Genomic DNA, 24,315 nt, shown 5'->3' with positions numbered 1-24,315 from the left:
TTTTCACCCCTGCAGGTTATACTATTATCCAACATAAGTATACTACGGATTTACTTCAAGAGTTTCATAGTGACAACTTTACATCTGTCACTACTCCTCTTGACTCTTCTTTGAAACTATTGGTTAATATGGGTGCTCCTCCTATCGATGCCACACTTTATAGGCATCTAATTGGTAAACTCAATTTTCTACAACATACTGGACCTGATATTGCTTTCTCGGTTTAGCATTTGAGCCAGTTTTTGGGTGCAACCCAGGTGCCCCACATGTTGGCTGGTTTGCATGTTTTAGGCTACCTTTTTAATGATCCTGGTCATGGCATTCTTATCCCTGGGTCTTCTGATTTTGCTCTTATTGCCTATTCCGACTTGGATTGGGCTGCTTGTGCTAATTCTCGATGATCAGTCACTGGTTTTTATATTTCTCTTGGTGGTTATCCTATCTCATGAAAAAGTAAAAAGCAACCAACAATCTCTTTGTCCTCTGCTGAAGCAGAGTATAGGACCCTTCACAAGGTGGTTGCTGAGTTATGTTGGTTGCAGGTTATTAGGTGACCTTGGTGTTCTTGTTTCTTCCCCTTTACCTATTTTTTGTGATAGCCAAGTGGCTATCCATATTGCCAAGAATCCAGTTTTTCATGAACGCACGAAGCATATTGACGTTGGCTATTATTTTGTCCGAGATTGTTTGTCTGATGGTCTCATTTCACTTCACCATCTTCGCACAAATAACAAGCTTGCTGATATTATGACCAAGTCACTTTCAGGTGCTATTCATCACCAGCTGCTGTCCAAGCTGTCGGTGACACCCCCTTCCAGCTTGAGGGGGGGTGTTAACATAAAGATTGGGCTTCACACAATGGGCCCAACAAAAGCTCCGGACTAATTAGTTGTCTATGTAACATACTTGAAATTGGATCATATTTTACTTACGTTTACTTTTTCTCTTTTACATTTTTACATATATTGAAGATATTTTTCAGCTGTAAAGAGAGTTAACAGTGAATAAAGAAAACTTTTCATCTTCTTTTTCTTTTCCGTTTTCTCTCTCTTCCACCTAGGGCTTTTGCTCAACAAATCCACGGTGATCTGTTGATTCTGCCATCTAACAGTTTGGGAGTGTCATGGAATCTTCTTAAATGGCTGGTCTAAACAATTTGTATCATGATTGGGCCAGAATTGCTGACAGTGACTTATCACGACACAATATTCTTTCTACTAAGTTTGCTCCACAGTGACTTACCACGACACAATATTCTTTCTACTAAGTTTGCTGTATTGTTTCTGTTTAGTATCAATATTCTATTAGTAATTTTCTAACAATTGGAAATTTGCATCGAAAGCTAAACGCAATCATATTTGAGAAAATAAATATAGTAGAATATATATCTATGTTGCAACATATTTTTCCTTATTATTTCAACTTTAATATATTTTGAAGATTAACAAAAAACAACGTAACTCCTAGAAGAGATAATTGTGTTGCTTGAATTACAACACATGACATTATTTCAACTTTGTAATATTCTTACAAAGTTGAATTAGCTCTTCATCAGCAACAACATCCATCTTTTCACCTCTTATAGATTTCAAATTCTTGTTGATAACTCTCACTTTGGCCCTCAAATTTTCCCCTCTTGTCTCTTTTATGACAAGTACAAGAGTTTCTGCAATTTCTTGTCTGATAATTTTTCCATCATCTCTAACAGTTTCCACGGTTACTCCCAATTCTACCATCAACCTAGCATTCATTGGCTGGTCAAGATGTATAGACATCGCTATTGCAAGAACCCCAAAAGCTACAGTTTCCATTATCGAATTCCAACCACAATGACTTATAAATCCTCCGGTACTTGGATGATTTAGAATTCTTGATTGTGGTACAAATTCGTCCAAAACTCTTCCCATATATCCAATTCTTTTGAAAAAGCCTTTTGGTGAAGCATCTTCAAGATTTTGCTCTTCCTCCTTCGGAAATCTTGAAACACATATGAAATTAAACATTACTTAGCTCTAACCCGAAAGCTATTCCCTCCATTTCTTCTTTTGACAAGACATGTTCATTCCTAAAGGAGACAAAAACAGTTGAATTCTTATCTTTCATTCCTGGCCAATCAATGATCTCCACTTCATCTGCGTCATCAGTTATGGGATCTTGAACAGGTGAACCAACTGGAACAACCTTCCAATTGTTCGATTTAGGTACTTATCGACATGATTTGCGTATTTCCATCAGCTAAACGATCCCCATCATCAGGTTCTTTCTCTTCAGCAGATTTTGCCAAGAATTCACTCAGTTTAACTTGCTCATTTTTGTTATATAAATATCAGGGAATGGGAATACAGTCCCTGATTTTTTTACTAAGTGAAAAAGAAACACAATCACAGCTGCACTAGAAGTTACGAGATTGACTGCTGGAATGTTCTGTTCGATCACTACACGTTCAGTCTAGCTATTGCTGCATTATGTCATAAATCACCAAATCAGGTTTCAGATTTTGCAAGATATTCGAGAAGTTTGGTTTGGACATTTTCAGGGACTTCTGAAGGGTGTGATTGAGATGGAGTGGGAGACCATTTGTCGTATGGTAATGAGGAGGAAGTTCAGATAATTCTGGTAAATAAAGTTCGACAAGCTGAATCAATTCAGAGTATTTTTCGGGTGATATTCTTGTTGATAGATTTGAGATTGATGGGCATATAACAAAGGTAAATCAAGAATCCTCTGTCTGCGAGCTTCTTATTGGCTAAGATTTGAGATTGATGGGCATATAACAAAGGTAAATCAAGAATCCTCTGTCTGCGAGCTTCTTATTGGCTAAGTCAAGAAATGGAGAGATGTGTCCATAAGCCAAAAATGGGAACATTAGTACCCTCAAAGTACTGCCACATACTGTTACTTGTGTAGCCGTGACAAAATCTAGTAATACATTATCGGTATACTTAATTTGGGTATCTCTATATATAGAGTGAAAGAAGGATGATAAATAAAAGATGTGCTCTTTGGTGGCATTGGCTGCCTCATTTAGAAAACAGACGTGTGATGAAAACCATTCTGTTTGTTACATTGTTAGTCAATTATATCATGAAATGATCTTGTTATTTTCATTGAACTCATGATTCATGACTAAAAAGGAGAATGGACAGAAATAGCCTGTCGGGCCAAACAATTGCCACCTGAGAGCCCCTAAAATAATATTCTCATGTTATAGTCAATTTTGTTAAAATAATATTCTCCTGTTATAGTAAATTTTGTTAAAAATGATATTCTTGTTATAAATCAAGAAAGAATAAAGAACAAAAGTAGAGAGAGAAGAGAGAGTAATTCTTATTTCTTCTCTTAAGGATGAGAGATTATATGATTGTAAATACAATGAACAAAATAGGGGAAATTTACTCCTAGTCTGAGTAAAAGACGGATGCTTCAAATCCTAATAGATATCAAAGTAGATCTTGATAGATCTTGATAAACATTCACTATAATGTAAATACATTTATAACACTCCCCCTTGAATGTCTAATTGGCAGATAATGTGTCTCGTTAAAACCTTACTATAAAAAACCCAGTAGGAAAAAAAATCTAGTGAAGGAAAAAGAGTAACATCTCTAATAATACGCATTTTGGCTACCTCATTAAAAACCTTACAAGGGAAACCCAATGGGACAAAACCTTGTAAGGAAAAAAGAGTACAACGCGTATTAACTCCCCCTAATGAAAACATCCTTGATCTTTGCATCTCGATATTATGCAGCATCTTCTTGAAAGTTGCAATTGGAGAAGATTGGTGAACAAATCAGTCATATTGTCAGTTGAACGAATCTGTTGCACATTAATATCATCATTCTTTTGTAGCTCATGCATGTAGAAAAGCTTTGGCAAAATGTGCTTCGTTCTATCTCCATTTATGAATCCTCCCTTAAGATGTGCTATGTATACTGAATTATCTCTATATAAAATTGTGGGTAGATTGTCATATTTCACACCATATTTTTCTCGAATGAGATGTATCATGGACCTCAACCATACACATTCTCGGCTTGCTTCATGAATAGCTATTATCTCAGCATGATTCAATGAAGTGGCTATGATAGACTGCTTTGTATATCTCCAAGATATGGCAGTACCACCACATATGAACACATAGCCTATTTGAGACCGATCTTTATGCGGGTCAGATAAGTACCCAACATCAGCATGATCAATAAGATCGAGATTGTAATCTTTAGAATAAAACAAGCTCATGTGTTTTATCCCATTTTGATGTCTCATAGTAGGAGCAGAAATATACCTTGCTAACAAATTGACTGAAAAGGCTATAGGCCTTGTAGTATTTACAAGGTACATGAGTGCATCAATTACACTAATATATGGTACTTCATAACCAATCCAATTCGATATATTTTGAATTTCAGTAAATAATCTATTGCTTTGAAAACTCTCCAAGAGTTCCAATGATGTTCAAGCAATAAGCTTGTACAATATAAGATTATAAATAAGTTTCCCAGAAACTTTTATATGCTTCAAGCAGTTTGAATCCTTAAAAGTTTTCTCATAAGTTTTGTCAAGTGACAATATTCAACATTTCATGAGGGACATCTTCAAGTGTCTGGACTGCAAATCAAATAAGTTTTACGCTTACCAAAATGCATCCTTTCATGTCACTTGATAAATGTTTCTACGTCAGCATGCTTAAATAAACGTAGAATTCAGATCCTCGTAATCTTTCACAATATTGTACCAATATTGTGTCAAAGATATTGATGATATATCATTTTGTATCGGTTCACAATGCGACATAACATTTTGAGATCTCATCACTTCATTATTTTTAGGTACATGAACCTCTCATAAGGTTTCATGAAGTGGTATGTCATAGGCTCTTCAGGAGCTCATTGCCTTCTTATTATGATTATTTGCTCCTTATTTTTCAAGGACTATTTCATTTAGAACCGATCAGTCTGCCACACTTTACGCATGCATAGACTTTGTCCTTTAGAAACACAAAATAAGAGCACTTGCGCTTAATATGAGATGCTTTCAGCATTTGACTTGAATTATCTTTTGGATGACGATATGGTGATAATTCCTAACATATTTCATAGCGCTTATAATCTCCCCCTTATGTTAGTAAAACTAACATATATCCTATACTTCTTTGATAAATCCATCATTGTGCATTATGGTATATTCATTAATCATATACCGTACATCAAAATTATTAGATGGAATAATTGGTTCTCAACCTTGAACCAATTGAGAGGGAAGAAATAATCATAATTTATTGGTCTACTGCATACAAATGCTATTGAAATGTATCATATTTCAGATCAATACATTAAGTATTGTTCTCATTAACAATGGTTTAGATATTTATCAAAGACATTCAATGCTAAACCATCATCATCAAGATAAATTATCTTGATTACACAATCTGAAAATTATGCTCAATTTATATTGAACAAGTAACTTTATGAATGTCAAATGTAGGTTGACCATGAATGTACATGTGATCATCTTATTGATGCATCTTTTCAACATATCATATGATAGGTGAACGGACCCTTATTCACCATTTATAATTTTCAGATTTGAAGGGATCCAAGCCCAATATTAGTTGGTCCACCCAACTTGTCATGAGAATAAACGACATAAATAATTCTTGAAAAAACTTCTAGTTCTTCAATACATGCACATCTTCGAGATTCACAATCGTTCATATCAATTTATGAACTTTTATTCTAGTAAACTCTAAGTTTACCATGACATGTACTTTTTCTTTAGTAAATTTCAGATTTACTATTACATGAATAAATTTCAGATTTACTACTTTAGAAGTAGATTTCAAAATTATTCAACCTCTTCCGAAGGTTAGTTGTGGTACAATCACAATCACTTGCACGTTTGCATTAGTAAGTTTTTCATTCCCCAGGAATGGAATATAATCGTGCCTTAAGTCTATCAAATTATGATATCTTATAACCTCTTTCAAGATTTTGCTACTTCAGAAGCAAATCGAGGCATACTTATAATATAGAGAATTTTTCTCTAGCATATCTTATAATCATATAAGTGAGTGAAAATATCATTACTTTTGATGATCATTACCATATTGTCCCTCCACACATATATTCATGCATTCAATCACTTGTCTTCTTTCAGACATATTATGCACTGCTACCACATACACCTCAAGAATGAAGTAAGTTGTCATATTTCAGACTTATCATATATTGCTATCACATTCACTTCATGGAATAGAGCATATTCAATGGGTCGAATATCATGAATTTTCATCAAATACCCATTATTTTGCCTTAGCCATCATAATATCATCAATATGGTGTGTTGAGATTCAAACTCAACATCTTATCCATATAAAGGCGTCTTAGGCATGGATCGATGGGACTTGAACCCAACATATTATCATCCTTTTTGATAATATTGTTCTTGAGAAATAAATTTAAAATATAAATGATTCCAAACCATTTATTTTTCCTCAAATCCAATAATAATTATATTAGTAGTTGCAAAAGAAAGATAACATAAAGAATTACTAACCTTAAAATCCTTCAGATTTATAATCTCACATTGTTTGGCAGAGTTTCATGCTGATTTACTGGCGAAAGATTTTCTCCATCTAGTCAGTAGGCTAAAGCTCGTGCTGATAACGTGTTATAAAATAAGAAAGAATAAAAAAGAAGGGCAGAGAGAATAGAGAAAGTGATTCTTATTACTTCTCTTGAGGGATGAGACATTATATGATTGTAAATACAATGAACAAAACCCTTCTATTTATAGAGAAAATTTACTTCTAGTCTAAATAAAAGACGGATGCTTCAAATCCTAATAGATATCAAAGTAGATCTTGATAGACATTCACTATAACGTAAATACATTTATAACAATTCTCATATTATGGTCAATTTTTTTGAATCTTAAGGAAGTCAATGCTGTCTTGTCTCCCTACATCGGCATTGGAGAAGCCAATCTTGTCCATACATATTAAAATTCTCAGCTACTCCATTAATAAAGTAACGTGCCAAATTATTGTGTTCACCAATATATTAAAATTACGTACTATTTGTTTTGTTTTATTTTACTAATATGATACAATAAAATACATATTTGATACATATTGGTATTTTGACAATAAAATATAAATATTAGCATAACAATGCAATTTAAATACACATAAAGAGCCCCTAATCAGCCAATCCAAAGCTAGGGATCAACTTAATCAAGCCTCAGAATCTCTAAGAACATATTGACGTCAAAACACCTATAAACTCTCTAGAAAATTTGCATCCTCTGTACATTTCTGTTGGGTTCGAAATCGAGAGCCGTCATGCGGAAGCTAATAGTAGCAAATTATTGAGACGATAAATAAGATGATAAGAAAAACATACTAAAACATAATATTATTGATATGATTCGGCCAATTGGCCAACATATTAAAAACCTAAATAAAAAAATAAAAATTATTTGAGAGAAAATCTCTCCCTAAATAAAACTCTTAAACGACTACATTGTGGATGATATTGTGTTATGGTATGAGAAGGGGTAATCTATTTATAGAGTTTCAAAATCTTTCCTCCAAGAAAGAGGCTTGCCAAATATGAAAAAGTTTTATATTTTCCTTTAAGAAAAAATAAAAGTAATTATGGTACTACTTTTATTTTCCTTCAATATAAAACTAAAACACAATTTTGGTAAGAAAATCAGGGCAAAACCCTTAACAAATCTCCCCTTTTTGGCTTGACTTCTTCACTTGATTCGTCTTCTTCACATCTTTGATCTTTGTTCTTCACAGTCTTCATCACTGCTACTTGACATGCTTAAAAAATGAAGCTTTTGAGTTAAAAATATATAAGCCCTTTCGGGTTAAAAATATATGAGCCCTTTGTAGGGTTAAACGTAAGCTTTATTTTCAAATATATAACAACAGGATTGTTGAAAATATGATTGACAATTGTCTCCATATATAGTTTTATTTTGACAAAATATCTTTATTATCATCAAATTGGTTGCAAATTGATTTGAAACCGCTTTGAACCTATCTTTAATCTCGTTTCACCAAACCATTGGATATTTGAACCGTAAGCACTGATACCACTTGTTGGGGTCGAAATTGAAAGGGCTCATGCAGAAGCTAATAGTTGCAAACTATTGAGACGACAACTAAGATGACAAGAAAAATATACTAAAACATAATATTATTGATATGATTTGGCCAATTGGCCGACATTTTAAAAACCTAAATAAAAAACATAAAATTATTTGAGAGAAAATTTCCCCCTAAATAAAACTTTTAAACGACTACATTATGGATGCTAATGTGTTATGGTATGAGAAGGGGTAATCTATTAATAAAGTTTCAAAATCTTTCCTCCAAAAAAGAGGTTTGCCAAATATCGAAAAGTTTTATATTTTCCTTTAAATAAAAAGTAATTACAGTACTACTTTTATTTTTCTTCAATATAAAATTAAAACTCAATTTTGGTAAGAAAATCAGGGAAAAACTCAATATATTAAAATTATGTACTATTTGTGTAAGACCCCATAAAATTTATAAGCTTAAATCAGTCCTTTAAGCTTGTCGGGGGGGGGGGGGGGTCCCATACTTAAAAAATTCTAGCTAAGTTCCCATACTTAGTTTATTTTTGACCTTTAGTTTATTTTTGTCCTTCATAAGTTGGCAATCTCATTTCGCCACCTTAATGTCCTTTAATGATTCGTATTTTTGTTAATTCATGATCAGAGAGGTCAATAGGCATTCCCGGACAAGTTTCAAATTTTTTGAACCTCATTTAGACCACGTTTGGTGTCCCAAGACAGTGGAACAATGTGATCTTGGCACATCACATAGTACATCGCGTTGGTTAACATTGTTGCAGGGACTGCCAGTAAAACTATTGAGGCTTGGCGTGATCATGGAGCGACGCTTCGGGTATCACATAGATGCATCGACGCGCCGCGTCGCCAATCGCGTTGATGCCCAGTTTTCAGTCATTAAATGTCCATATTTTTAAGGCCAAAAGGGTTAACTTTTCACCCTTATATAAGCCTATAACATGAGATTCAGCACTTATTTCACTAAAATATTGTTGTTACTCTCAAATACTCTTAACAACAAGTCTAGGATTTTCATAGGAGCTTCAAATTCAAGAGATTCTACCGTTAGTTTTCAAGAATTTTCCATCCAAGGTATGTCAAGTGTTCATTCACGGATTCCTTTCATCCATGAAGCCCAAGAATCCAACTTTAAATTGTGAATTGTGATATTTATGTTGTGGATTGATTATGTTCATGTAGTTATTGTTGTAGGATTCTCAATTTGGAATCTTTATGTGTTGTTTATGAAACTACGCTAGTACGTGGGTTAAATTTATGAAATTGAGTTGAATTAGGGAATTATGTGGTATTAATTTGATATCATGACTAAGCTACTAGGTGTTTGATAAAATGCCTAAGAAAATAATACTTGTACATTGTGACTCAATAGAACCTAAATGATGAATTCATGTTACCATTATGTTCAAAATGACTCCTATGCTATTGTTATGCCTTGTAATAGATTGATGTAATGCTCATGAGATTAGGCTTAGGGAATTATGACATGTTTATATGCATTCTTATTCATGTGTGAGCTTGGGGTATGTAAATACTTCATGAAAATCTCCAATGATAGTACTATGAAATATTGACCATGGTTATGTGTTCAAGAAGTTTCATGTCTTGTCAGCTTTATGCTATCGAGTCCTGGGGGTACTTGTACCCGACAACTTAGTTGTGTGCCTGGAGCCAGCGTCAGTTTCATGATAAATCTCAGTCAAGCCATGATTAGTAGTATTCTCAGTCAGTTTCAGAACTCAGTAGAATTCATTCAGTTACATGAATCAGGAAAACTCAGTAGTCTCAGTTAGTTATCAGATCTTAATAGTATTCCGCCAGTTAACGGAACTCAATAAACTCAATCCAGTTTAGTTTAGTTAATCATGTTCAATGCCTATTCATATGGGAGTAGAATTCAACACCGAGTGAGCCCAAAGATGGGAACTCACCTGTTAGTAGAGGGTGTGATTCTTAGAAGCAATCCTTGTGCTCTAGAACTACATCGCTAGTGTAGGTTGAGACATCAATCCTGCTAGTTGAGGGTAGATGAGGTGGCTTAACCTATTATTTTAGGGTCCTATCATTTTCCTTAGAGTACCTGTTAGACGAGGGATTTCTCACAGCTTGTCCTTACCAGTGGTGCGGTATTGATACCCTTTTACAGGTTGGACCCCAAATCTATTTAGAAAAAGGGACACAGTTTTAGTTACAGAATTAAGACTATCAGATACAGTCACTCAGTCTCAGTAATAGAACTCAGATAGTTCTACAGAACCCAGGACTATCAGATACAGTCACTCAGCTCAGTACAGAACTCAGCTAGTTCCATCAGAACCTAGACTGTCAGACAAAGTCACCCAGTATCAGTTACATCAGTTATATCAATTATCAATAACTCATTTTATCAGTAGTCAGACTCAGTAGTCAGTATTACTCACGAATCAAGTCACAGTTACACACTTATGTATGTATTCTCATGATCATGTTATACAGTCAGTTAGCATTATTCATGTATATGAACCCTTTGCATTCAGCCTACCTTACTTGCATACCAGTATATTCAATCGTACTGATGTATTTACGCTATGGTGTTTTTATACTATAGGTCCAGAAGCACGAGCTCTAGAGCATAAGTAGCATTCCAATTTCAACAGTCAGAGTCAGCAGTGAGTCCTCATCATTCGAGGATCTTATGATTTGATTATTTCATATCTTTAGTACTTAGTTATTTTAGTAGTTGGAGTTAGTTGGGGATATGTCCCATCAACTCCTTATTCGGACAGTCTAGAGGCTTTCAGACTATTGCATGTTCATAGTTATTTCAGTTGTTTTGGTAATGATGTACCGCATTTTTAGATGTTATGTTTTATCATATATTTGAACCTTATAGCCGATCAACCTTTAATTCTGTATTTTTATATCATATTATACAGTGCTCAGTTACAGATATCAGTTATGGGTTAGCTTGTGGTCCTTCGGGATCATAAGCATTGTGTAGCATTTCGAGTACTAGATTCAGGGTGTTACAAACTTGGTATCAGAGCCTAAGTTTCAATAGTGTCCTAGGAAGTCTGAAAGCCGCATCTAGTAGAGTCTTGTGCATGGGTGTGTTACGCGCTATATTTATATATAGGAGGCTATAAGATATTTTAGGAATAGTTTCCCTTCCTTCAGTATTTATGTCATGCCAGTGAGCATGAGCTCAATTTTAAATCTCAGTCTAATTCCTCTATCCTTTTCTTCTACAGAACATGCCTCCTAAGAGAAGAAACGGGAATCAGTCAGCCCCTCAACCCGTCCAAGCAGATCCCTTGGATAAACATATTTCTCATGCATAGTTTAGAGTTGCATTCCCTACTTTTTCTAACTCAGTTATTGTCCAGAATGAAGGATCAACTGTCGTTCCATCTAACCCAGTGGCCAACACCATAATATTTAGGATTTAGGACTTCACCCGAATGAATTCACCATCCTTTTTCGGGTCTAAGTCAGATAAGGACCCTCCGGAATTCCTTAATCAGGTTCAGAAGGTTACAGATATCATGGGGGTGTCATCTTTTGAGAGTGTTAAGTTAGATGCATATTAGTTGTAGGATGTGTCTTACACATGGTTCAAATAGTAGAAAGTAGAGAGGGCTGGTGATGCAGGGCCTATAGAGTGGGACGAATTTGTCACTGCTTTTTTTGATAGATTATTTCCCCTAGAGCTGAGGGAAGCAAAGGTGCTAGAATTTATCAACCTCAGGTAGGGAAACATGATAGTGAAAGAGTATTCTCTTAAGTTTACTCAACTAGCTAGATACGCTCCTCATGTAGTGGCAGACAACAGGGCTAAGATGAGTAAGTTTGTTTCTGGGGTGAATGATAGTGTGGCCTATGAGTGCCAATATGTAATGTTGATTATTGAGATGGACATAGCTATACTTATGATCTATTTTAAACAGATAGAAGAGCAGAAGATTAAGAAAAGAGAAAAGCAAAATAAGAGAGAAAGGACAGGTAGTTTCAACTTTGCTCAACCTAAGTCAGAGGGTGGAAGTCGTTCTCAGTTCCATCCAAAGTCATCCATTCTAGATCCTTCCTCAGCCAATGCTCCAGTGTCAAAATTCAGAGATCGCAATAGAGAAGGGTGCCAGGCTCTAAGTCTCAGGGTAGTATTAGCAGTGCCCAAACCTATCCTCTTTGTCAGATATGTGGCAAGCACCATCAGGGTACTTGCAGAGCTGGCTGTGATGTTTGCTTCGAATATGGAAAGCTAGGTCGTAGAGTTAGATATTGTCCTCAGCCAGTTCCTCAGGGTCAACATAACTGTTTCTCAGCTCAGTCCGGTCTTCTGAATCCGCAGGGTGCCACTTCCAGTGCTACTAGTGGGTAACGCCCAAACAGACTCTATGCTCTTCAATCCCAACAGGATCAGGAAAATTCTCCTGATATGGTTACTGGTACATTACAGATCATTTATTTTCCTATTTACGCTTTGCTAGATCCAGGAGCTTTTTTGTCTTTTGTTACTCCTTATATAGTAGTTGAGTTCGAAGTCAATCTCAAAATTCTAGCAGATCCCTTCTCAGTCTCCACCCCAGTGGGTAAAACCATCATAGCCCAACGGGTATACAGGAACTGTCCGGTTATGATATCTTAGAAAATCACTTCAACAGACTTAGTCGAATTAGAAATGACTAATTTTGATGTTATTCTCGGCATAGATTGGCTTCATTCCTGCTATGCCACAGTCGACTATAGAAACAGCATTGTCCAATTTTAGTTTCTAAATGAACCTATCCTAGAGTGGAGAGGTAGTACTTCAGTTTTTAGAGGTCAGCTTATTTCCTACCTTCAGGCACGGAAAATGATATCTAAGGGATGTGTCTATCATTTTGTTCGAGTTAAAGACTCTAGTTTCAAAACTCCTAGTTTTGAATCAGCCCCAGTAGTGAATGAATATTCAGATGTCTTTCTCAAAGATCTTCCAGAAATTCCTCCTGAAAGGGAAATAGACTTCGGTATTGATCTTCTTCCTGATACTCAGTCTATATCTATTTTGCCATATAGAATGGCACTAGCAGAACTCAGAGAATTGAAAGAACAGTTGAAGGATCTCCTAGATAAGGGATTCATGAGACCCAGTGTGTCCCCGTGGGGCGCACCAATCTTATTCATATGAAAGAAAGATGATTCTCTCAGAATGTGCATTTATTACCATCAACTCAATAAAGTCACGGTCAAGAACAAGTATCCACTTCCCAGAATCGATAACTTATTTGACCAACTTCAGAGTGCCAGATATTTCTCCAAGATAGATCTTAGATAAGGCTATCATCAGCTCAGAGTCAGAGAATATGACATTTTAGAAATACCCTTCCATACTCGGTATGGTCACTTCGAATTCTTAGTTATATCCTTTGGTCTTACAAATACCCCAGAAGCTTTCATGGACTTGATGAATCATGTATTCAAGCAGTACTTAGATATGTTCGTCATAGTTTTTATTGATGACATCCTTGTTTACTCCTGCAGTGAGCGTGATCATGTAGACCATCTCAGAATAACATTGCAGACTCTTAGAAATCATCAGTTGTTCACCAAATTCAGTAAGTGCGAGTTTTTTCAAGGGTCAGTAGCATTCCTTGGTCAAATCATTTCCGATGATGACATTAGAGTTGATCCTCAAATGACCGAAGTAGTAAGAAACTGGCCTCGCCCTGTATCTCCATTAGATATCAGGAGATTATTGGGTTTGGCTGGCTATTAAAAATGGTTTGTTGAGGTATTTTCTTCTATTGCATCCCCTATGTCTAGATTGACTCAAAATAAAGTCAAGTTTCAGTGGTCAGATCCTTGCGAGAAGAGTTTTTAGGAGTTGAAGACTCAATCACCTGATCAGCTTCAGTTTTGGCTCTTCCAGATGGTACAAATAGGTTTATAGTGTATTGTGATACATTCGGAGTAGGTTTGGGTTGTGTTCTCATGCAACATGGTAAGGTCATAGCCTACGCCTCCAGACAGCTTAAACCTCATGAGAAGAATTATCCTACCCATGATCTTGAGTTAGCAGCCGTAGTTTTTGCCTTAAAGATTTTGAGGCATTACTTGTACGGTGTTCATATAGATGTGTTTACAGATCATAAGAGCCTTCAGTATGTGTTTTCTCAATTTTATGATAAATCTCAGTCACGCCATGATTAGTAGTATTATAAGTTGGTTTCAGAACTCAGTAGAATTCAGTTAGTTACATGACTCAGGAAAACTCAGTAATCTCAATAATCTTAATCAGTTATTAGATCTCAATAATATTCCATCAGTTAATGAAACTCAATGAACTCAGTCCAGTTCAGTTCAGTTAATCATGTTCAGTGTCTATTTAGATGGGAGTAGGCTTCAGCACCGAGTGAGCCCAAGGATGAGAACTCACCTGTTAGTAGAGGGTGTGATTCTTAGAAGTAATCCTTGTGCTCCAGAACTATATAGCCAGCGTAGGTTAAGATATCAAACCTGCTAGTTAAGGGTAGATGATGTGTCTTAACCTGTTATTTGAGGGTCCCACCATTCTTCTTAGAATACCTATTAGACGAGAGATTTCTCACAACTCTTTCTTACCAGTGGCGCGGTATTGACACCCTTCCAAGTAGGGTTACAGGTTGGACCCCAAATTTATTTAGAAAAAGAGGCATGTCGGTTAGATGAATTCTCCTACAGTTTCAGTTATAGAATCAGAACTGTCAGATACAGTCACCCAGTATCAGCAATAGAACTCAGATAGTTCTTCAAAACCCAGGACTATTAGATACAGTCACTCAACTCAGTATGGAACTCAGCTAGTTCCATCAAAACCTAAACTGTCAGACACAGTCACCCAGTATCAGTTACATCAGTTATATCAGTTATCAGTAACTCATGTTATCAGTAGTTAGTATTACTCACGAATCCAGTCACAGTTAGACACTCATGTATGTATTCTCATGATCATTTTATATGGTTAGTTAGCATTGTTCATACATATAAACCCTTTGTATTCAGCCTACTCACTTGCATACTAGTACATTCAATCGTACTGACGCATTTGCACTATGGTGTTTTTATACCATAAGTAAAATCCCAAAAATAAAACTGAATTAATCAACCGAAATCAATACAAGAGAAATCCAATAAAAAAATTGAATCTTGCAATCAAAATATATTTGTAAGTATCAAGAGTGTGTAGTATGTGTTCTCTTTAAGAGTGTGGTCAGGTGCGCGTATCAGGTGTATGTATATCTGGAGATGATGGAATCAGTGAATATATGGAAAAATGGAGTGTGTGGGTTCCACTGTGTGTGTTAGTGAATTGAATTCTAAAAATGGAAAGCTCCCCAGAAGCACGAGCTCCAGACAACAGTAGCATTCCAATTTCAGCAGTCAGAGTCAACAGTGAGTCCTCATTATTCGAGGATGTTATGATTTGATTATTTCATATCTTTAGTACTTAGTTATTTTAATAGTTGGAGTTAGTTGGGAATATGTCCCATCAACTCCTTATTCAGACAGTCTAGAGGCTTTTAGACTATAGCATGTTCACAGTTATTTCAGTTGTTTTGGTATTGATGTACAATATTTCTAGATGTTATGTTTTATCATATATTTGAACCTTATGGACTTTTAGCCTTTAATTCTATATTTTTACATCATATTATCCAATGCTCAGTTGCAGATATCAGTCATGGGTTAGCTTGTGGTCCTTCGGGGTCATGAGCACCGTTTAGCATTCCGAGTACAAGATTCGGGGCATTACAATTTGCTTTTTTTTACTAATTTGATACAATAAAATAGAAATTTGATACATATTTATACAATACAATACACTTTTTTGGCAAAAAAATATAAATATTAGCATAACAATGCAATTTGAATACACCTAAAGAGCCTCTGATCAGCCAATTCAAAGCTAGGGATCAGCTTAATCAAGCCTCAGAATCTCTAAGAACATATTAATGTCAAAAAACCTATAAAATCTTAGCAAATTTGGATCCTCTGTACATTTCAACTTTCTCCACAGCTTACTGAATTTATTAAAACAGAAACACTGTATTTACTTTGTGATTCCTAAAGATTTTATCATTTGTGGCTAACCAAACACCATGTATCATTGCTCCAAAATATGTTGCAATAACTTCTTTTTTAAACTTCTTTCATCACTTTTTCCTAATCAAGAGAATGAACTACTTGACATTCTGATTATGCAGTGTTATGCCCAGCCAATTTGTTACTTGTTGCCATATTAACCTTGCTACTTCACAAGCACAGAATAAGTGTGTGGAATCTTCCACCTATTGCTGCTTGCAAAGGACACATATATTACAGTCACTGCTAAAAACCAAGCCTCTACATTCTTTCTTTTGTAAGAATTTACCTTGCATTGTCATCCACAACATAAATTTTTGCTTAGGAAGTAGTATTACTCCAGATTAGTTTTGATCCTCTGCAAGCACTTCTCTCTCCCAACAGTCTATCATAACTACCTGCGATGGAGTACTTCCCAAAATTAATAATGCATCTATCCTGACTATACAAGTCTGCATACCAAGCTCGATTTTATGCAATTATTTTCGATACTAGCTACAGTCCTGAGGAGGTATATGATTCCAAAAATTATCACCTTTTTCATATAAATATGGTTGATCCATTGTTCCAATAAAGCCTCCTTGTTATGATGAATCCCCCAAATCAGTTTTCCTACAACTGCGATATCCAGAATTTACAACACTTAATGTTTAACCCACCCTGATATTTAGGGTAACATATTGAGTTTCAATTCACCAGAGCAACTTTCCTCTTATCATCAGTAACTCCCCAAAGAAACTTCCTGCACTTAGCCTCTACAAGCTTAAACACACTTTGAGGAAGAATTAATACTGAACTCTAGAAGTTTTATAATGCAAATAGAACTGAGTTGACAATTTGTCGCCTGCCCGCATAGGATAAGTGCCTAGTAGAGGTAGCTTTTATTTTAATCTTGTAACTCAGTTGCTGACAATCCATCTTGGTCTACTTTGTGTGGGAGAGAGGTAATCCAAGGTACCTAATAGGTATATTGCCCACTTGAAAACCTATAATAGCTAGAATTTTGTCTTGTATCATACTATTTACTCCATCTAGAAATACATTAGACTTTTCTTGATTAGATTCTAAAACTGTTGTTGCAGAAAAGTGTTGTAGAGCCTCCATAATCCTACTAACTGATGCTTTATTTCCTTTGCAGAAGATCATAAGATCATCTGCAAAGGTAAGGTGAGTTAATTGTTGTTTCTTTCACATTGCGTGGTATCTAAAATTAGGAACGTTGGACATTTTATAGAATATTTTAGATAAGTACTCCATAACCAAGACAAACAGTAAGGGTGAAATGGGTCCCCTTGCCTCAACCCTCTTCTACCTTGAAAGAAACTATACCCTTCACCATTCACTTTAATTGTGTAACTAGTCGTAGTCACACAAATCATGATCATCTGAACAAATTTAGGTGGGAAACCATATCCCTGCAACATCTCTTCTAAATTTCCATTGCACCATGTCATAACCTACCTGAGGTCATTTTTTATGAAACATCTTGGAGTTGTCTTTCTGTTGTAATATCTCATCAAGTCATGACAAATCAATACATTCTGAATCAGTGTTCTCCCTTGAATAAATGTAGTTTGAGTAGGATTGACTAAACTATCTAGTATCTTCTTTAGTCTGCTGCACAAGATCTTAGATATACACTTGGATAAAGTGTAACAGTAGGAAATTGGTCTAAACTGGCTAGTATAATCAGGTCTTTTACCTTTAGAAATAAGAGAAATTTTAATGGTATTCAGTTGTTTAAGTAACATGCCATTTTCAAAGAATTCCTTGATAGTTGCAAATACTTCAGTACCTATAATGTGCCAGATAGCTCTAAAGAAACCCTCCATAGCCATTAGGTCCAGGACTTTTGTTAACATTCTTACTCCAAATGACTTTCTTGATTTCAGCATCCGTAACAGGTTTTAGCAGTTGTAGTTGTTGCTCTTTATTTAAAATGTGTCCCTAGGCATATATATTCTTATTGGACTTCATTATCACTCCCTCTGATTTACCCAATAGATTCTGATAATACTTGACAAAGATCTCTGCAATGTGATTCTGATCATGATGCATACAATTATTCTCATCTTTCAATTGTATAGTGGATTTTTGCAGTTTCTTTCTTTTTAATACTGAGAAAAAATAGCTAGTATTATCATCACCTAACCTCAACCAAGTGGCTTTACTCCTTTGTATTATTATTGATACAGTTGAGAATGAGGTCTTCTAAAATCAGTGTCTAAAATATTCGTCTTCTTGTTGTAGTTTCTTATCCATAGGATTTATTTGGAGCTTTCCCTGAACACTTTTGAGAGCATCCCTATCAATATTAACTTGTCCCATCAGGTGGACAAAATGATCCTAATGTAGCTTACTTAACTTCCCTTTTAAGAGCTTTAGTTTGGACACAACCTTAAACATGCTATATCTATTTATATGAATATCCCAAACCTCTTTGACCACACCCTCAAATGTGGGTTGGGTATTACATATGTTGCAATACTTAAAAGCTGGTTTGATATTTTCTCAACTTATACCAAATTAATCAATGTTGGGCAATGGTTACTTACTCTCTCAGGGAGTGTGAAACTCTTAATTCTAGGCATGTTATCTATCCATTCTCTATTCATCAATACCCAATCAATTTTAGAAAAAAATCTATCTGTTTGTTGTCTATCATTCCAAGTATATCTACCTCCATTGCTAGGCATTTCTTCCAGTTGGTAGCCAACTACACCTCATTGAGGGATACTGCATTACCTCCCAGCTTGTCCTCCTTATGAAGTATAGCATTAAAATCCCCTAATACCATACATACCTTGTTACAGATTTATTGCACCCTTCTCAAGTAGTCCCATAGCTCTACACTATCTTTTTTTAGGTTGAACTTATACACAAAGGTAACATCGAATTCTAGTTGCAAAGGGATGACAACATATGTAATGGCTTGTGCATTTTTTGATTGTATTATCACTTTATACCAATCCTGTCTCCATATAATCCACACTTGACCATTATAATGGGTTGCATGATTACTGTAATACAATCAACTACTGAATCTATATAAGCTATTTCACTTATCTTAATAGCCTTTATTCTTGTTTCTAGAAAAGATATCAATCCAACACCTAAGTTGCTACAGAGGAGTTTTACCTCCTATTTATTGAGTCCATTCAAGCCTCTTGTGTTCCAACAAAGGATTTTAACCGTCAGGATTTAGGGAAGTAATTTTCCCCCTTTGACCAGCTTTAGTGGTTTGATTTCCTTGTTACATAGTATCCCCACCCAGCTACTAAAAACTGTTAGAGACAGGTATTGGTTGTTCCTTCCAGATAGTTTGAGGATTTCTTGTACCTGCCTTGCTTTCATCTTTTCTAGTAGGCTTTAGCTGCATACTCTTAGGATTGTGCTAGGATCAGCTTCCTTCACCATCTCAATTGTATTTTCCACTTTAGGATCCATAACTTTGTTCTTCCTGCAATCAGCACCATGATAAGTCGTCAATTTGACGACTTGCTAGCACCTTTTAAGCTTAAATTATCATGATTTTCCATTGATTTGATGGTACTCTCTTACGTAATACCCATTTATGTAGGTAAAAGTAAAACAAGAAGATTGGGCAAGTCATTCAAGTCATCAAGAGGCCAAATGTGAAGGAAATGAGTCATACGCTTTGCATCCGCTTCACATCTGCTTTGGAGCTGCTAGCCATCTTCTGTCTCCTCTTCATCCGCTTTTGATCCGCTCAAGCAGATCAATAATAAGGTGGAAGTCTTGTAATTTCCATCAAATGTAGAGTGGAGTTTAAAAGGAGGGTTTTAGCTCCTTTTTCAAGACCTATTTTTCATTTCTTTTGAAGATAGCCTCTCTTTTAGTTTTTTAGCTTCTCTCTTCTCTTTTAGCACCTATCTTTTTATTTTTTGAGAATTTGGTACAAAGCTTGAATGAAAAATACATGGTAGTGATTTTTCTTTGAAGAATTATTGAAACCCCAAGTGTGGAATTACATTTTCTCTATCTCTCATGGATGGAGTTAATAATAATTTTGGTATATTCTTATCCCTTTTATCTATGAGTAACTAATTTTCAATCTTGGGGTTATGCTTGCTTAGGTAGTGGTAGTGCATGGGTTTTAGCTAATTATTTTTCTAATTAGTTAGTTGTAATGGGTATTGCATTTATTTCATTAATTAATTAAGAGTTGGGGGTTGCAAACTCCAACCACCCAAGAACCCATGTCATTATTGAAAGAGAGGACATAGGTGAGGAATAAATGCAACCAATAACTTGATTCATTTTATTTAATGATATCTCTTAGACATAAGGATGTCAATTGAGGCAATAGATGTTGGAAATTATCACACTTGTGAGGTGTTCGAAAGAACCCATTTGTGAAATTTGGTGTTGTAATTGAAAGATTGACACCAATACATTGACATCTAGCCTACCCATGACTTTTAGCTAAAAATTGAATAAATGGCCAAATACCCATGCATGATCCCACACCTATAATTGCATAACCCCAAGGCTTATTCTCAATTGAATTCACTCTTAGCATTTCTTTAACGTCAATATAGTGCACTAAAATTGAAGTAGGTGTCATTTATAAACACATTCAAACTAAATCCCCCATTTTATATTTATGCTTGCTTTATTCACACTACGGGTCATCTTTTAGTAGACTATTAATAATCTTAAGTTTTGAATTTCATTTTTTCACTCCTTGTGGATTCGACCCCAACCTAAGTTGGGTTATTATATTGACAACGATCGCTTACAACCATTCAAGAGTGTAATTTGAGCGTTATCAATAACCAAGGATCCTTTATGGTAAACATTAGAAACTTATTGAAAAATGCACAAAGGAGTTGGCTATAGGAATCAACAAGAGGTAATTAAACGAAAAAGGTTATAATGGCATCACTAAATCCAAAAGGCAAGGTTACCTTCACCTTAGGAACCATATGACACAATTGCTTCATCACCTCTTTAAAAGACCACATCAAGAGTGATGCCTTAATTGGTTTTAAAGTCCACAAGAGCCATATTGCATTGTCATTCAAACAAGTGGACCAACCAACAAGTTCCCTACCTCTACATAAAGAAAATCCAAGACTAGCATGGAAATCATCACAAGCAAAGAGGTAGTACAGAAAGGAATCAAGTTTAAAAGCATCATCCAAGGTGCTATTACATACAAGAAAGCCATTTGGCTCAAAATATATAGCACATAATGCACACATGGATAGAATCAAAACATTTAACCACATATGAATTTTTCCTTTCAAATAACTTCCCTTAAGAAAGGGGTGACCAATTGTAAACAATTCACAGAGAAGGGGATCATAAGCATCGAATCCATCCAAAGTGTTTTCAAGAGAAGAATCTCTCCTTGACCTACAAGTAGTGAAACCTTGGTAAAGATTAGAAACACACAATGTTTAATTCTCTTGGATATTTTCTTTACTTTCCATCTTTAATGAATGCTTATCTTTGTTGGAAATGCCTCTCATGCATAACTTGAGTCTATTAAGTGAGTTGTAAATCCCCAAGAAAGAATTTCCATCATAGGAAAGGATCCCAAAATCCTCATCTATACTTTTTTTGTCAACTAGACCAAGCATCAAGTTGGATGTGTAGAAATCACCACATTCAAATTTATCATCGGGGTCAAATGGATAGAGTGGCAATAGACATAGGTCTAGACAACACTTCTTTCCCCCAAACACATCGCCCAAATCAAAAGATATACTCTTCACACTAGCATAAGCATCATCAAAAGCAAATGGAGAATAGAGAAAAGTATCACTCAAGTTAACTTCAACCAATGTGTCTTTATGTATATACTCACTATTAGATTCAAATCATCACCATGGGAATTCTCAACAATAGCAGCACATAAAGCAGAAGAAGAAATGGTTTTTAAATAATTGATACTTTCTCTTTTAAGGGAAGAATACTCAAGTAGACACATACCACCACTAACATCAAAGGAATCATTACTCAAGTAAACACAAGAATCAAGTAATCCATCCTCATAATTATCAAACAAGGGTGGAGTATAGTACAAAGGATAACAACCACAAACATTTTTGTAGGAACAATCACGAATTTGGTTTCTTAAATATTCAAGCAAATCAATGTTATCATCACACAATTGACCATTCCTTTTCAAAACCTCGCATTCATTTCTCTTAAGAGTACTCTCATCTTCAAAGAAGAGATTTCCATATTTAGGAGAAATGTCGACACACCATAGTGGGTTGTCATATAGGCTATAACCCTCAAGATGAGCTACACCATTAATATTATTCACTAGAAGTGATTGTACCATCTTTGAATATGATATTGTACTTAAAGAGAGAAGGATAAATCCATGAAGGAGGATTAGAACTTGTAAGTTCACTCTCAATAACAAAACTATCAGGTTCCAAAGAAATTTCAAATGCATAATAATCATCCCTATGAGCAAGACAAACAATAGGACATTCACTAAAGGACATGCTCAAAGGATCACTCCTATTCACTTGACCAATATTTTCAACATTATCACTCACTTGAGGTTCATTAATCATATCACAATAATCCTCAAGTGGTGTACTATTTTCACACATAAGTTGATCAGCACAAATTTCACAAGACAATGTACCATTAATCATCACATTGGCTTTAACACTAGTTGAACTCAAATTGATCTTACTAGAAAAGTAAATGAGGTCATCAATATGATCAACTAGTGTTTCTACACTTGAAACGGGTACATTATCAACAAGAGGAAAAGAATCATGAGACTCACATATAGATAAGCTACTACTCACACTTAATGGCCTATTAGCCACACAATCATAATTCATATGTACAAAAGTGTAAGAGTGAGTTATTTTACCTTGAAGTTCTTGAGAATATTCTTTTTTTCCTTGGTGTAAAGGTCTTTCACATGAATTGGAAGCATCTAAGATTGCCCTTGTCGAATCTTCGAAGGGAATCTTCTCTTTTGGTTTTTGTTCTGCTCTGCTTGCCATGTTAGTACCTATACGCACGTCCTTGTTAAAAGATGGACAAACAATGTAATCTTGATTTGGTGGCAAACCCCTCACTTCACTCCTCAAAAAGTCTCTTTTTTCCTCTCTTAGATTGCTATCTTACACTCCCTTACCCCTCTCAATCTTTTGTCTCTCAATTTCTTTAGGCTTGGAGTAAGTGGTCATATCTCTTTGAGATTTGGGAATAATGGATGGAAAAATATGATTTCTCCATTGGTCCTTTACAATCTTAGGCCAATTTTTCACATTTGAAACCTTATGTTGTGTAAACCAATTGACACCCAAGCATAAATGTCCAGCTTTCAAAGGGAAGATGTCATATCATACCTCCTCATAGTACCCACATTGGGTGAAGGAAATCTTCACTCTCTCAAAAATCATATACCCATCCAAGAAATATAGAACAAGTAGAGGCTCTTGAGGTATCCCTAGATGGTCAAACATGGGTGGAATAATGTAGTTTCTATAGCACCAATCATCTAGCATAAGGAGGCATCCTGGAACCCCACAAATGCTTACCTTTTCAAAGTGAAAATTTCTTCTTAGGTAATTATTATAAAGCTTGGTATACCACATTGGTACATGGTTACCCCTCATAAGTTCTTTTAAGGCACTTCACGTTTGTCCGAACTTCCGTATGTATTCCCACCAAAACGGTGTCGAACCTTGAATATGTTTAAGGGCACACGTAGCTTTTTTGACTTCACTCATATCACAATCCACGAAGATCCTTTCATACTCCCATTCCCAATCAAGATATTCTTTGGGACCCAACTCTCATATAAAGATAGAAAGTGTAGGAAGATCTTGATTCCTGCTATACCCTCTATATCTACCTTGGTTTCTATTTCTATACGTTTGGACACTAGGATAAGAAGAGTAAGATGTAGTACCCCTAGGTTTTGGATATGTTTCATTCCAATGGAGAAACCTCTAGTATAGTTAGCATAATTATTCACATCAATTCGACCTTGATAAAAAGTGCTACAAGATGAGGAATACGACACTTCACAATCCTCATGTACATTCTCACCATGATCCTCATAAGATTTGTAAATAAATGGATTATATCTTACAC

General features: G+C 35.4%; 1 pseudogene; it reads right to left on the bottom strand.

The window, feature by feature from the left end:
* Positions 1 to 1,505: 1,505 nt before the first annotated feature.
* Positions 1,506 to 23,216, bottom strand: LOC107849432 (annotated as a pseudogene).
* Between the last annotated feature and the right edge of the window lie 1,099 nt (positions 23,217 to 24,315).

This window comes from Capsicum annuum, unplaced genomic scaffold (assembly GCF_002878395.1).
Source record: "Capsicum annuum cultivar UCD-10X-F1 unplaced genomic scaffold, UCD10Xv1.1 ctg5128, whole genome shotgun sequence".
NCBI classification, from domain to species: Eukaryota; Viridiplantae; Streptophyta; class Magnoliopsida; order Solanales; family Solanaceae; genus Capsicum; species Capsicum annuum.
This window is presented reverse-complemented; position numbering and strand designations above follow the sequence as displayed.